This window comes from Schistocerca americana, chromosome 7, assembly GCF_021461395.2.
Source record: "Schistocerca americana isolate TAMUIC-IGC-003095 chromosome 7, iqSchAmer2.1, whole genome shotgun sequence".
Classification (NCBI taxonomy): domain Eukaryota; kingdom Metazoa; phylum Arthropoda; class Insecta; order Orthoptera; family Acrididae; genus Schistocerca; species Schistocerca americana.
The window spans coordinates 467,230,465-467,246,688 of NC_060125.1; positions in this window are offsets into that span (position 1 = coordinate 467,230,465).

Here is a 16,224-nt window from a genome sequence, read left to right on the forward strand (position 1 = left end):
TCGCTCGACACAACTCGCTCACACTCATCAGTGGATGATGTTTTTGCACTTTCCCTGTATGCCGTATAAATACCAGACACTTCTGCCACCTTGGTTACTGAAACATCCAGCATACGAGCACCAACAGTTTTCCCACATTCAAATTCACTTGTTTCCAACATAATGCATTCCCAACTACACAGAACACGGTTCTGACCACAACTGACATTTGCAATGTATTGAGGACATTAAACATGTGCCATTCATAGTCAAATACACCAGCATAACCTGAAGGCTTGGCTAGCACATGCATTTATGTTCAAGCATGCATTTCTCCTTTTGTTTCCATTGTTTTTGGCCAACTTTCATATATTTTCATTTAGATTCCAGCCAACAATCTTCACAAACATGACATATCCTCAAGGTAATATTCAGACGCTCTTTTCCTCCATTTCACAATGAATACAGGAGTTTATTCGTACCCAAGGGGGTCACACCTCATACTAGTGTTGACAATGGACATCATCAGTTCCAAGTTGAATGAAAGTTTAATCATTTATTGCCCATTATATGATGAACATCTCTATGAAGTTTGATAAATATTGAACCTGTGCTTCAGGGTGTAACTTTTCTGTATAGTTTCCAATTAGGTTTATTGATAAGTAACAAACTGTTTCTAATGACCTTCAAGTATAATGTGTGAACACAAGAATTTTAACTCATATCAACAATGTTTGCAAATGGAGTGTATCAGCAGCTTTCTCCCCTCAGCTGTTGCACCATTTACATATCAACGAACACCATTGTGCTCACTACTCAGCAGTAAACTCCAATTTGTCAGGATACTGGTAAAAATAGATTTGTGGCAAATTACACAAACCTTCCTTCATACTATCTGCCTTATTGCTGGGCAAATGTTTTTTTCAATATCTGTTGCTCATTGTCTGTTGGTTAGCACTGCTGTCTCTCGACCAGGGATTCCTGAGTTTGATTCTCAGTGGGTTCTAGATTTTATCTGCTTGGAGACTGGGTATTGTCCTCATCATCATTGATGTGCAAGTCTCTGAAGTGGCATCAAATAGAAAGACCTGCACAAGGCAACCAAACAACACAGGTGGGTTCTCTAAAGCCATGTGGTCATTTCATTTCATTTTATTATTTCAGTGCAGCCTAGGAGCTTGGACTGTATGATATGGAAAGCCACCAAACAAACAAATTCATACCCAACGTAATATTGCTAATTGTCCCACAATGTCTGTACTTTCATCATCGATATGAACCACATAAAATTTGAAGGATCCACTTGTTTATTGCCAAATAAGTATTTATCTGTTGGTCTTTAGAACCTAGGAATTCGTGATTAAAGTTCTCCATAATACTTAGTACAGTATCCACCATTCACTTCCTTAACTTACATTGATCCATGCTGCCAAAGAGGTGTCATTGAACACCACTAATTCCTTCTAGAACTGACTAAATGAGTAATGTAATAAAACAGTATTACATGCCAAGATAAGTATTTGGTGAAGTTGCTACATGCTGCTGTAAGAACCTCACACACTCTGTCATCTGTTCAGATAGACGGTGAATGTTTGACATTATATACAGGGTGAGTCAGGAGGAAAGGTACATGCTTTGACAGGTAATACTATTGGTGATTCTGATCAAAAAAACTTCTAATAAACATACGTCCTTTTCTTAACTGTCTCCAGGTAAACCAATGAAAACAATCAGGAATGGGAAAGGTGCAGGTTACAGTAAATTAAGATACTGTTATGTTATGGTTTGTTTAATTGTGTATGTTTCCTCACAGAAGATGTTCAAACAGCCCATAATCAACTTCATTGCATGTTGCTGCTCTTATAGACAGGTGTTGTTTCGCCAATCGGAGCTCAGTTTTGCATTCCTTTACCTGGGCACAAGTGCGTAAAATACGAGCAAGGAGTTCCTCTCTTGTGTCCACTCTGCGCTATGTCGCTCTTCAGCCACCCCCATAAACAGTAATCCAATGGGGTAAGATCAGGTGACCTCGGTGGCCAAGCAATGACTCCACGGTGACCAGTCCAATGACCAGGATGTGTTGTGTTGAGATACTTGTCACTGACCATGTGGCTTGCGTAGGAGCTCCTACATGCTGAAAGTACGTACGAGCTCGTGTTGTCAAAGGGATATCGTCCACGTATTCTGGTAACACATTTTGAAGAAACTCAAGATACTGTCTTCCAGTAAGACAGTTATCTAAAACAACTGGACCGATGAGTTGGTCATCAGTAATACCGCACCACATGTTGACTGAGAAATGTCACTGAAAATTCATTTCCACAGTAGCATGCACATTTTCATTTGCCCATACATGAGATTTGTGTGTGTTGATTCTGTTGCGGGTAAATGTTGACTCATCACTGAACAGAATATGTGGAATTAATTGCTCATTGGCAATGATCTATTGACAGAATTCTTGCTGGGTGGCAGCATCTCCTTCAATCAGATGTACATTCTGCTGATGAAAGGGATACAGACTGTCCTCTTGTACTGTGCATATCACTCATGTTTGTGGAATACCAAGTTGGGCAGCAATTCTTCTAGAGCTAATAGAGGGTTCTGTTCCACTACTTGAAGAATGTACCCAACTTCATTAAGAGTTTGTTGCATGGGACATTCAGAGACAAAATTTACGCTGGGAAGCGTACCACGCTCTCACAATCCATGAAACACCCTGCTATCTGGCACTCTGTGATTCGGAAATCGCTGTTGGTATTCTCGCAGCTCTGGAATTCCCATTTCACAAACCATAGACAAACACCATGTCAGCATACTATGCATGTGTGAAGATCCATGGTGTTTTCACTACACAAAACTGTATTCGTTGTTCACGTAACAACACTGTAGTACCGTGCACTACGACAAGCACTGTTGGACTGAGACTTGAGGTAAATAACTTCCATGCACAAGTGAACTGTGTACAGACACAGTTAATAAGGATGATGTTACATGTTTTCATTGGTGTACCTGGAAATTGTTAAGAAAAGGGCATATGTTTGTTAGGAGTTTTTTTTGTTCAGAATCACCACTAGTATCACCCCTCAAAGCATGTACCTTTCCTCCTGACTTATCCAGTATAGCTTCACCCAATACTTTAGGCATATTCCCTACAGTGTAGAACCCACATGACAAGCTTTCCAAATTAATTGCTCAGTAACAAAATCCCAGACATCATAACTCAGCAATATGTCTTGTTTGTTTCCAGTCGCCCTAACGACAGATGGAACCCTCTCATCCTGGCATTGGAGTTACCTGCTGTTCCTTTCCAAACTTCCCAAACATATCCTTCACTCCACACTGAGGAAGAAACAAATAGTTTCAAAAGTTAGAAAAGTATTTTTTTGCATCTCAAAAGTGTATATCAGCAGTATTGGAAGTTTGCTTCCTGAAGGTAAGTAATGGCCAATCATTTCCTCTGTTTGTAATTTTATTAACATACGTGATGCAATTAGTTTGAAGACAGACACTGCCGTAACTGACAAACTTGTGTGCTGTTAAGTCTTTTAAAATTGTACTGGCAGTGCAGAAAAACTGTGAGTGAGTATGATGTCCAACTCCTTAAAATTTCTTTTCTTACAACTGAAGCACTAATTGTTGCACAATCTCAACTAAATGCCAAAGACATTGTTAAAATTAAATTTTGTATACACACACGCACATGCACACCCACCCACAAGCGCGCGCGCGCACACACACACACACACACACACACAGGGGAGAGTAACAGTAATTGTTATGTACAGTACCCTTATAGGATCACTTCAGTTTGTTAGTCCGTCTGTGTATCCGACTGTTCAAAACCCCTTTGACTCAGGAATGAGCAGACTTATCTAGTTGAAATATATGTCACATATTAAGGCCCAAGGTCTCTTGGAGATGTAAAAACCAAAGTTTCTTAGTCAATGCACTCAAAAGATTTGGACATTTATGTCATATTTTGATATACACTCACTCATCAAAACCTAGAGGGTACTTCCCTTTGGTTTAGAATCATGAAACTTGGCAAGAAGAAAGGATCTCAATAAAAGTAAATGAAAGAATCCAAATATTGTTAACTTGTAATTATATCACATGAAAAAATTTTTGTCATTTGCTATCCAACTTCTAACTTGAAATTACAACAATCTCAAAAGCCTTGGTATCCCTGGGACTGATACAGTGTCAGTATCAATGTCGATAACAGCCAAAGATCATAGAGATCTTTGATTCCCAAAATATTCGCATATTTCTATATACATAATTACAATTCTACAGATCACACATGACTTTTTTTTACTTAATTTCATCCATTTACAGCTGAATAACCTCCTCATTAAAATCTAAACATTTTCCAGCCACAAATTATTTTAGATTGGGGAATAGGTGGTCAGATGGCACTAAATATGATGACTTTGGTCGATGTTCCAATTGACATGTCAGATTTCCCACTTCTAAAGTGTCCTCATCGCAAAGGTAATATCGATCTTTTACTATTCTGGTTAATTTCCACCTACTCCTCTGATTATTATTTCTAGCATTAAGCTAAGCCTTTGTAACAGTTTGGCACACTCTGTTAGGTTCTTTTTTTGGATGGTCCAAATATTGCTACGAAAAGTGTTTTAGCATTCAGCTTTGGTCAGCAATCAAGAATTATGACATCCAGTCCTGAATGAAAATTTCTCATAGTTCATTCTTCATTTAAAATGTTCATTTCATCTGATATGCCGATGACATCAACTATTTTATTCTGGATTAATTAGTGGCAGCCACAGTTGAAACTAGTTGCCTAGTTCTTAAATTCTGAACATGGAGGAACAAGCATATTCCTTACAAACATCTACCAACTGCGGTCGGCAATGCCTATATAAGAGAACAAGTGTCTGGCACAGTTGTTAGATTGATTACTGCTGCTACAATGGCAGGTTATCAAGATTTAAGTAAGTTGAACGCGGTGTTATAGTCAGCGTACGAGCAATTGGACACAGCATCTCTGAGGCACCGATGAAGTGGTGATTTTCCAGTACGACCATTTCACAAGTGTACTGTGAATATCAGGAATCCAGTAAAACTTCAAATCTCTGACATTGCTGTGGCTGAAAAAAGATACTGCAAGATCGGGACCGACAATGACTGAAGATCGTTGTTGAACGTGACAGAAGTGCAACCCTTCTGTAAATTGCTGCAGGTTTCAATTCTGGGCCATCAACAAGTGTCAGAGTGTGAACAACTGAATGAAACATCATCGATATGGGCTTTCGGAGCCGAAGGCCCACTCGTGTACCCTTGATGACTGCATGACACGAAGCTTTACACCTCACCTGGGCCTATCGACACTGACATTCAACAGTTGATGACTAGAAACATATTGCCTGGTCAGACAAGTCTCGTTTCAAATTGTATCGAACGGATGGACAAGTATGGGTAAGGAAACAATCTCGTGAATCCATGGACCCTGCATTTCAGCAGTCCAGGAACACACTTTGAGTTTAAACACTTCCGATGGCCATCAAACTCCCCAGACATGAACATTATTGAGCATATCTGGGATGCCTTGCAACATGCTGTTCAGAAGATATCTCCATCCCCTCGTACTCTTACAGATTTATGGACAGCTCTGCAGGACTCATGGTGTCAATTCCCTCCAGCACTACTTCAGACATTAGTCAAGTCCATCCTGTGTCATGTTGCAGCATTTGTGTGTGCTTGCAGGGGCCCTACACAATATTAGGCAGGTATACCAGTTTCTTTGGCTCTTCAATGTATATGCATGGTTACATTATGCTGCTTGTAAAGGTAACATTGATGGTGACGATGAGGAGAAGGTCAAGGTCCCATACTCTAAGGAGCGTAGGGGACGATGCGGGAGACCCGCACCGCCTACTAGGCAAGGTCCTAGCGGAGGTGGTTTACCATTCCCTTCCTCCGACCATAATGGGGATGAGTGATGATGATGAAGACGACACAACAACACTCAGTCATCTTGAGGCAGGAAAAATCCCCCCCCCACCACCACCACCACCACCGGGAATCGAACCCGGGACCCCATGCACGGGAAGCGAGAATGCTACCCCAAGACCACGAGCTATGGACAAAGGTAACATTGAATGGTGAAAAAAAGTCCTTCAAAAACCATTACTTGATTTTCAACCCAAGTCAATATTTTCTTTAGTTAAGAGAATCTAATGATTTACCAAATGGGTTGTAAATGAGAAATCTTGTCACTGAACACACATTAGAAAACTAGAGAAAATCGTTACCAGCTTTAAATCAGCTTTAGAGCAAGATGGTACAATTCAGATGCCTTGTAATACATTGCACCAGCCATAATGCAGCCCCATTGTGAATGCTGTTCTCAAACACGGGATGAATTAGTTGACGTTTGTAAGCAGCTGGAAATCACCCTGATTACTGTCAAACGATTGGCAGCTGCTGTGAATCGGTGTGTTGGAAGAGCTACTGAGAGTTGTGTACCTGTGATACCTGTACCAGAGAGGCACCTCAAGTACTGTACTCTCCTATGGATCCTGTATCCTCTACAGAAAATACAGGATCTGTCACTACCTGTCCACTTGATTGCAAGTGGCATGTCAGTGGTGGATCTAGCCATCCTGTACAGGATGGACAGGCACCAGGGAGAACTCGGGTTGCTGTACCAGTCCCCTAACCAATAAGTTTCAGGTGCTGTCTTTCACTGAAAATGAGCCAGTGGGACTCACTTCAACTGTTTTGGGAAACCTGTTTTGTCCAGTGTCAGGAGGAGGCAAACGCAAAAGGATAGGGTTCCATTAATGGTCAGCAGCTCAAATTTATGGCGAATGACAGTATCCCATAGGGAAATGGCAGCAAGGGGTAGGAAAGGACACCAAGTGCAATCAGTGTGTATGCCTGGAAGCCTCATTCAACATGTTGAAGAGGCTATTCTGGCAGCTATTGAGGGAACAGGTTTCAACCAACTGTAGATGGTGGCTCATGTTGGGACAAATAATTGATGCCTGTGATCTGAGCTCTGAGCTCTAAGGTCATTCTTGGGACATTCCAGTGACCAGCAGAGAAGGTTGAGAAGACCCGCCTTGGGCGTAGTGTTTCACTGAATCTCACAATTTACAGCATTGTCCCCAGAACTGATTGTGGCCCTTTGGTTCTGAGTCAAGTGAAAGGACTGAACCAGAGACTTTGAAGGATCTGTGACAAGCTAGGCTACAACTACCTAGACTTGCGCCATAGGGTTGAGAACTGTAGGATCCACCTAAATACCTAAATAGGTAAGATGTGCACTACACATGAGAAGCTGCTACTCAGGCAGCTGTGTGTGTGTGTGTGTGTGTGTGTGTGTGTGTGTGTGTGTGTGTGGTGCATTCAGTCAGACACTGGAAGATTTCTTTGGGAATGGCCACCCATTCTTCGTGGAGTGCTGCACTGAGGAGAGGTATCAATGTCAGTCGGTGAGGCCTGGCACTAAATCAGCATTCCAAAGCATCCCAAAGGGGTTCTATAGGATTCAGGTCAGGACTCTGTGTAGGCCAGTCCATTAGAGGGATGTTATTGTCGTGTAACCACTCCGCTAAAGGCCACACATTATGAACAGGTGCTCGATCTCGTTGAAAGATGCAACTGCCCTCCCAGAATTACTCTTCAACAGTGGGAAGCAAGAAGGTACTTAAAACATCAATGTAGGCCTGTTCTGTGACAGTGCCATGCAAAACAACAGGGGGTGCAAGCCCCCTCCATTAATAACAAGACCACACCATAACACCACTGCCTCTAAATTTTACTGTTGGCACTGCACACACTGGCAGATGATGTTCACCGGGAATTTGCCATCGCCATTGGATCGCCACATTGTGTACCGTGATTCGTCACTCCACACAATGTTTTTCCACTGTTCAATCATCCAATGTATACACTCCTTACACCAAGCGAGGCATCGCTTAGATTAGGCAACTCTCCATCCAATCCAGATAATAATAGCTGTAGGAAACTCAGAAGTGTCAGCGTGAGATCAAAAGAAATTTCTCCCACTGATGAGAGTACTAAAATCCAAATGGTAAACTGCCAAAGCATTTGCAACCAAGTGCCAGAGTTTGAAGTGCTCATGAAAAGCAGTGGAGTGCGCTCATAAAACTTGGTACAGAAAACTGGTTGAAATCTGAAACTGATACTGGTGAGATTTTGGGTGAAAATTTAAGTTTATATCGAAAGGATAGGCAAATGGGGGAATGGAGGAGGTGTATTTGTTGCAGTAGTGAAGAAACTCAAATCCACCAAGATAGAAATTGAAGCTGCATGTGAGATTGTTTGGACAAGACTCAGTATAGCAGTGAGCACAAAATAATTGGATCGTTCTATCGCCCACCACTCATCTCCTGATGTAACCAAAAACTTTAGAGGAAAACTTCAGTTCACTTGTACACTATGTGATCAAAAGTATCTGGACACCTGGCTGAAAATGGCATTTACCAGTGTGATGCATGGTGTATGAGCAGCCGCTTCGCCATGAAATCCAAGTTTTCTCACCTCCCGGCTAACTGTCATAATACTTGCAGTGGATCCTGATGCAGTTTGGAATTCCTGTATGATGGCCTGGATAGATGTCTGAATATTACACATTATGATCCTCTTCAACTGCTGGCGGTCTCTGTCAGTCAACAGACGAGGTCGACTGGTACGCTTTTGTGCTGTACAAGTGTCCCTTCATGTTTCCACTTCACTATCACATCGAAAACAGTGCACTTAGGAATGTTTAGGAGTGTGAAAATCTCGCATACAGATGTGTGCAACAAGTGACATCCAATCACCTGACCACATTTGAAGGCTGTGAGTTCTGCGGAGTGCCCCATTCTGCTCTCTCATAATGTCTAATGACTACTGAGGGGCAGCACAAAGCATGTAATATGAGAAACATATGTTTTTGGGAGTGTCTGAATACTTTTGATCACATAGTGTATATAAGTTCCCCAATCACACTGTAATTATCGGCAGATACTTCAATGATCCAGCAGTTAATTGGGAAAATTACAGTTTTGTTAGTCGTGGGTATGATAAAACATACTGTGAAATTTTAACTAACTGCCTTCTCTGAAAATTACCTAGAACAGATTGTTAGAAACCCCACTCGTGATGGAAATATTTTGGATATAGTGGCAACAAATAAAATAGACCAGATGTTTTTGAGGATGTCCACTTCCAAACTGATATGTGACCATTGTGGCAACAATGACTACCAAAGTACAAAGGACAATTAAAACAAGCAGAAAGATATCTATGTTCAGCAAACTAGATAAAAAATCAGCATTGCCATATCTCAATGAGGAACTTGAAACTTTCAGCACAGGTCAGGAGCACGTAGAGGAACTAGGGCTCAAGTTTAAAAGAATAGTTGACCATGCACTGGATAGATGTGTACCCAGTGGAACAGTTTATAATGGGAGGGAACCTCCATGGTGTACAGTCACTGTAAGGAAACCTCTAAAGAAACAGAGATTACTGCGTAACAGGTGTAAAACAAAGTCTAGGGCTGTAGATAAAGAGTTGCTGAATGAAATATGTTTGGCTGGCTTCAATGACTAGCATAGCAGAATTTTGTCAAATGACATTTCACGAAATCCAAAGAAATTCTGGTTGTATGTAAAGGCTGTTAGCAGCACCAAAGTTAGTGTCCAGTCCCTAGTGAATGAGACAGGAACTGAAATTGAGGGTAGCAAAGGAAAAGCTGAAATGCTTTAATTCCATTTTCAAATGTTCCTTTACTAAGGAAAACCCAGGATAATTGCCCCAATTTAATCCTTGTATCACTGAAAAGGTGAATGAAATAAGTGTTAGCGTAAGTGGTGTTGGGAAACAGCTGAAATCATTAAAATTGTACAAAGCTCCATGCCCCGATGGAATCCCTGTCACTTTATATTCTTAATTTGTGGCTGAGTTAGCCCCTCTTCTAACTATAATTTATTGTAGATCCCTTGAACAAAAATACTGTGCCCAGCTCTCGAAAAAAGGCGCAGGTCACCCCTGTCTACAAGAAGGGTAGTAGAAGTGGTCCACAAAACTACTGACCAATATCCTTGAGATCAATTTGTTGTAGAATCTTAGAATTAATTCTGAGATTAAACATAGTGAGGTATCTTGAACAGAATGTTCTCCTCAGTGCCAACCAGCTGGATTTTGATAACATCGAGCATATTAAAACCAACTCGCACTTTTTTCACATGACATACTGAAAGCTTTATATCAAGGCAACCAGATAGATGCAGTGTTTCTTGATTTCTGAAAAGCATTTGACTCAGTGCTACACTTACAATCATATAGGGTGTCAAGTGAAATTTTTGAGTGGAATGAGGACTTTTTGGGAGGTTGGACACAGCATGTTATCTCAGATGGAGAATAATCATCAGATGTAGAAATAACTTTGGATGTGGCCCATGGAAGTGTGCTGGGGCCCTTCCTGTTCATATTTTATATTAATGACCTCACAGACAATATTAATAGTAAAATCACACTTTTTGCAGATGATGCAGTTATCTGTAATGAAGTGCTATTTGGGAGAAGCTGCATAAATATTCAGTCAGATCTAAAAATTTCGACATGGTGCAGAGATTGGCAGCAACTTACTCATGTTCAGAAATGTAAAATTGTGCACTTCACAAAACAAAAAATGTATCCTATGAATATAATATCAATGAGTCAATGTTGGAATCGGCCTACTCATTCAAATACCTGAGTGTAGCAAATTGTAGGGATGTGAAATGGAATGATCACATACATTCAGTTGTGGGTGAAGCAGGTGGTAGACTTTGGTTTATTATTGGTGGAATACTGGGGAAGTGCAAACAGTCTACAAAATAGATTGCTTACAAATCACTCGTGAGCGGTTCTAGAATATTGCTCAAGTATGTGAGAGAGTATGCAAGAGAACCACTTGCATGAATATCAAGAGGTCAGATGGAAACCCAGTTCTAAGCAAAGAAGGGAAAGCAGAAAGGTGGAAGGAGTACATTGAGGGTCTATACAGGGGTGATGTTCTTAAGGACAATATTATGGAAATGGAAGAGGATGTAGATGAAGATGAATGGGAGATATGATACTGCGTGAAGAGTTTGACAAAGCACTGAAAGACCTAAGTCGAAACAAGGCCCCAGGAGTAGATAACATTCCATTAGAACTACTGACAGCCTTGGGAGAGCCAGTCCTGACAAAACTCTACCATTTGGTGAGCAAGATGTATGAGACAGGCGAAATTCCCTCAGACTTCAAGAAGAATATAATAATTCCAATCCCAAAGAAAGCAGGTGCTGACAGATGTGAAAATTACCAAACAATCAGTTTAATAAGTCACGGATGCAAAATACTAACGCAAATTCTTTACAGACGAATGGAAAAACTGGTAGAAGCCGACCTCGAGAAGATCAGTTTGGATTCCATAGAAATGTTGGAACATGTGAGGCAATACTGACCCTACAACTTATCTTAGAAGAAAGATTAAGGAAAGGCAAACCTACGTTTCTAGCATTTGTAGACTTAGAGAAAGCTTTTGACAATGTTGACTGGAATACTCTCTTTCAAATTCTGAAGGTGGCAGGAGTAAAATGCAGGGAGCGAAAGGCTATTTACAATTTGTACAGAAAGCAGATGACAGTTATAAGAGCCTAGGGACATGAAAGGGAAGCAGTGGTTGGGAAGGGAGTGAGACAGGGTTGTAGCCCCTCCCCGATGCTATTCAATCTGTATATTGAGCAAACAGTAAAGGAAACAAAAGAAAAATTTGGAGTAGGTATTAAAATCCATGGAGAAGAAATAAAAACTTTGAAGTTCGCCGATGACATTGTAATTCTGTCAGAGACAGCAAAAGACTTGGAAGAGCAGTTGAACGGAATGGACAGTGTCTTGAAAGGAGGGTATAAGATGAACATCAACAAAAGCAAAACAAGGATAATGGAATGTAGTTGAATTAAGTCGGGTGATGCTGAGGGAATTACATTAGGAAATGAGACACTTAAAGTAGTAAAGGAGTTTTGCTATTTGGGGAGCAAAATAACTGATGATGGTCAAAGTAGAGAGGATATAAAATGTAGACTGGCAATGGCAAGGAAAGCATTTCTGAAGAAGAGAAATTTGTTAACTTCGAGTATTGATTTAAGTTTCAGGAAGTCATTTCTGAAAGTATTTGTATGGAGTGTAGCCATGTATGGAAGTGAAACATGGACAATAAATAGTTTAGACAAGAAGAGAATAGAAGCTTTCGAAATGTGGTGCTACAGAAGAATGCTGAAGATTAGATGGGTAGATCACATAACTAATGAGGAGGTATTGAATAGAATTGGGAAGGAGTTTGTGGCCAAACTTGATTAGAAGAAGGGATCGGTTGGTAGGACACGTTCTGAGGCATCAAGGGATCACCAATTTAGTACTGGAGGGCAGTGTGGAGGGTAAAAATCGTAGAGGTAGACCAAGAGATGAATACACTAAGCAGATTCAGAAGAATGTAGGCCGCAGTAGGTACTGGGAGATGAAGAAGCTTGCACAGGATAGAGTAGCTTTAGTACTGGAGAGCAGTGTGGAGGGTAAAAATCGTAGAGGTAGACCAAGAGATGAATACACTAAGCAGATTCAGAAGAATGTAGGCCGCAGTAGGTACTGGGAGATGAAGAAGCTTGCACAGGATAGAGTAGCATGGAGAGCTGCATCAAACCAGTCTCAGGACTGAAGACCACAACAACAATGTGAGACCCATACCAGGTAGGACTTACTGGGGGTATTGAATGTATACCGAGAAGGGCAGCACAATATTGTACAGTCCTGATGCTTGCGCAGATTTATACTCTCAGGCATGCTAGGGCACGCATGCTTAAGCAGGCAGAAATTTTGTCGTAATGTAGACAAACAGCAAATGGCATAAATTTAGAATATGTGTAATATTAAGTTTTTAGACAGATCCCTTGTATCAATAAAAGTTTATAATTTTGATTAGTCAGAATGTGTTAAAAAATAATTTATTCTCAGGGAGTGTCTTAAAAAGAGGGGGCATTTGTCTTATACTCGGGTAAATACATTCTTTGTAGGTGTGGGGGAATATTTATAAGGACATTATAATCTATTCTTGTAACTCAAAAAAATTGTGATGTCAGCCTAGATCTGTATTTAACATTTGTCACCAGGGTGTACAAATGTACAAAGAAATAGCCAGTGTGTTGGTCAGTACAGAGCTACAGTCTAACTTGAAGATGAATTACAGAACTTTATTCTAACTTGAAGATGAACATTTTCATACCGGCACTGATAATTGTTAAGCGTAGTGCATATTCATGCATTACTTCATCAGGCAGCTTTTGCAGTTTTCCGCAGTGGTTGTATTCAGATGTCCTAGACAATTATTTTAATATACTGACCTTTTATTCTGAAGGTGGTGTAAGTCCATTTAAAAAAAAGAGAGATGAAAAAAAAGAGATATCATGTCAAATAAGTGTACACTTAATTAATCATAAGTTATGTGATAGTTATTTAAAAAATAGACTTACACTAGCTTCAGAATAAAAGGTGCAATATGAGGTTTGTACTTGATTGCATAAGTGCATTGTTGTTCATAACCATCAGTGCAAAGTGTTGCTAGAGATATTGTTAGTGAATGGATATTTTGACAGAACGAAGTGTATTTAGTGTGTTTGCAGTTACTTGTTGAATTATATACATACCAGTTCATACTGAATCATAAAGCGATTTTCTTCACCTGTACCAGGCTCCTCTTCAAGAATTTATTTGCTTTTACAATTTGCAAGCTCGCCATTTTTGCCCCCCTCCTCTCTCAGTGTCTCTAACAAGCAGCCGTGAGGTTGGTTGGCAGCAGCTCCTCATTCTTCTCATTTGTCCACCCTCTGTTTCATCTCCTAGTATGGAGGACAATTCACATTGTTTGTTTAATGTATCTAGTCTGGGTCTTCCTCTCTAATTTCTGCCTTCTACAACTCCATCAGTTTTCCATTTACTCTCCTCTCCGATACACCATCATGTCAGAGTATATAGCCTATCAGCTGAGTCCTTCTTCTTTTTAGGTGTTTCATGAACCGTCTGTTTTCTGTTGCTCTAATGAAAATTTCCTCGTTTGTGATTGTTTATCTCCAGCTGATTTTCATCTTTCTTCTGCATCACAGTTTCCTCTCCTCTTTCCATCTTATTGTCCAAGCTTTCTTGCTGTATGTTGCAATGCTCCACACACAGATCTTCAACGTTTATTTCTTCACACCAACACTTATATTCTTTGTACTGAATATGTTTTTCTTCATAAAGCATTCTTGGCCTGGGTAATTCTGTATACTATCTCCTTGTAGCTACCTCTGTCACTCGTGATTTTACTTCCCAGGTAATTAAATTGTTCACTTCCTCAATTGTTTCATTTTTCAATTGTACCACTGTCTTGCTTCCTTTGTGCCTACTGAAAACTAGAACTTTTGTTTTATGTGCATTTATTGCCATATGGAATTCTTCCTCCAATATTCTATCCATTATGTTCAGGATTTTTTTGTAGTCTCCTTCACTTTCCACATTTAGTGCCGTATCGTTGGCAAATCTCAGCATTCTACTTTATCTCCATGAAATGTTACTCTTGTTTACTTCTTCTCTTATCCTGTTGATTGCTTTCTGTATTTGCTACCCCCTTTTGAATGCTACCTGGTTCTTCTTCATTACCACAGCGAATTACTCTGACCTCATTAATGTAGGTGTTATATATGTCGCCTCTCTCTAAGCTGATTCCTGTTTGGTGAAGAATACTGAATAAAACATTCCAGTTGACAGCGTCAAATGTTTTCTCAAGATCTACAAATGCTGTGAATGGACTCTTGCCTTTTTGTTGAAAAAAGGCAACTGTTCCTCTATCGCTTGCATTAGTGCCAATATTGCTTCTCTTGTTCCCACACATTTTCTAGAACTGTGCACTGGTCTTCAGATAATTGTCCCTCTATTTGTTTTTCCATTTTTCTGAGAGTAATTTTGGTGGCTGTTTTCGATGCAGTACGAGTAACTAGAAAGATGGTTGGCATTTGTCTTTATTTAATTCTTGCCTATGTAAATAATAAATTACACAGATATGGCAATAAGTTATTCATCTGACGAATCTGTAAATAGAAGCAGGAAAAATAAAAGACCAAGAATACTTGCAAACCCTTGTGAGGAGGATTTTCTTTATGTGCGGGATAAAGGTGAATTGTTAGTTAGTGAAGTGAGCAAATCTACCTTGGAAGTAAAAGAGCCGGCCGGCGTGGGCGAGCGGTTAAAGGCGCTACAGTCTGGAACCGCACAACCGCTACGGTCGCAGGTTCGAATCCTGCCTCGGGCATGGATGTGAGTGATGTCCTTAGGTTAGTTAGGTTTAAGTAGTTCTAAGTTCTAGGGGACTTATGACCACAGCAGTTGAGTCCCATAGTGCTCAGAGCCATTTGAAGTAAAAGATTTTGAGTCTGATTCATTGTTGGAGGGAGATGGTGAAGATAAGGAATCGTAGATAATAGGTAAAAGAAGTTCAACAATACAAATTATTTTTCACCGATTATATATTAAGAATGATAGTTAAAGGAACAAATAAAACAAATAAATATTCTGTACAATACATAAATTCTTTATCTAGCAGTGAATGATACCAACAGGCCTGGCAGACTGTTATGAGAGGCAAAATGAATACATATAGTGACATACTGCTTATCACGGTAAAGTGCAACAACAAGAAATGAGACTACATTGATCTAAAAAGGACATGCATACAAACACACACATAAAAAAACATATGAAATGTGACTGTTTTTATCCATATTGTAATTTTACATTTTTTGGACAATATAACAGGTGAACAAAATTCGAAATATCATAAAAGTGATTGTTGATAGTTTCAAAAATGCTGTTAAACCTTGCAAAAGCATTGTATTTGACAAATATATATCTCCACAGAGAGAAAGTCTAATTTTTGCCATTATATTCCAGGCAAGCATCACAAGTATGGTATAAAGGTATAAAAACAGTCTCTTCCCAAAGATAACACCAATAATATTGACATTTATGCCAGAAAAAAATGCAGTGACAATTGAGAACACACATTTGTGTACTGTCTTAATGAGATTAGTAAATGGATTATTATTTGAGGGCCGTATATTATCTACAGAAAGCTATTACACAAGTGAGTCTGTGGTTGCAGATATATTTGCAGTAAAATTATACCACCACATGCAAAACAAAAATAAAAGGGGG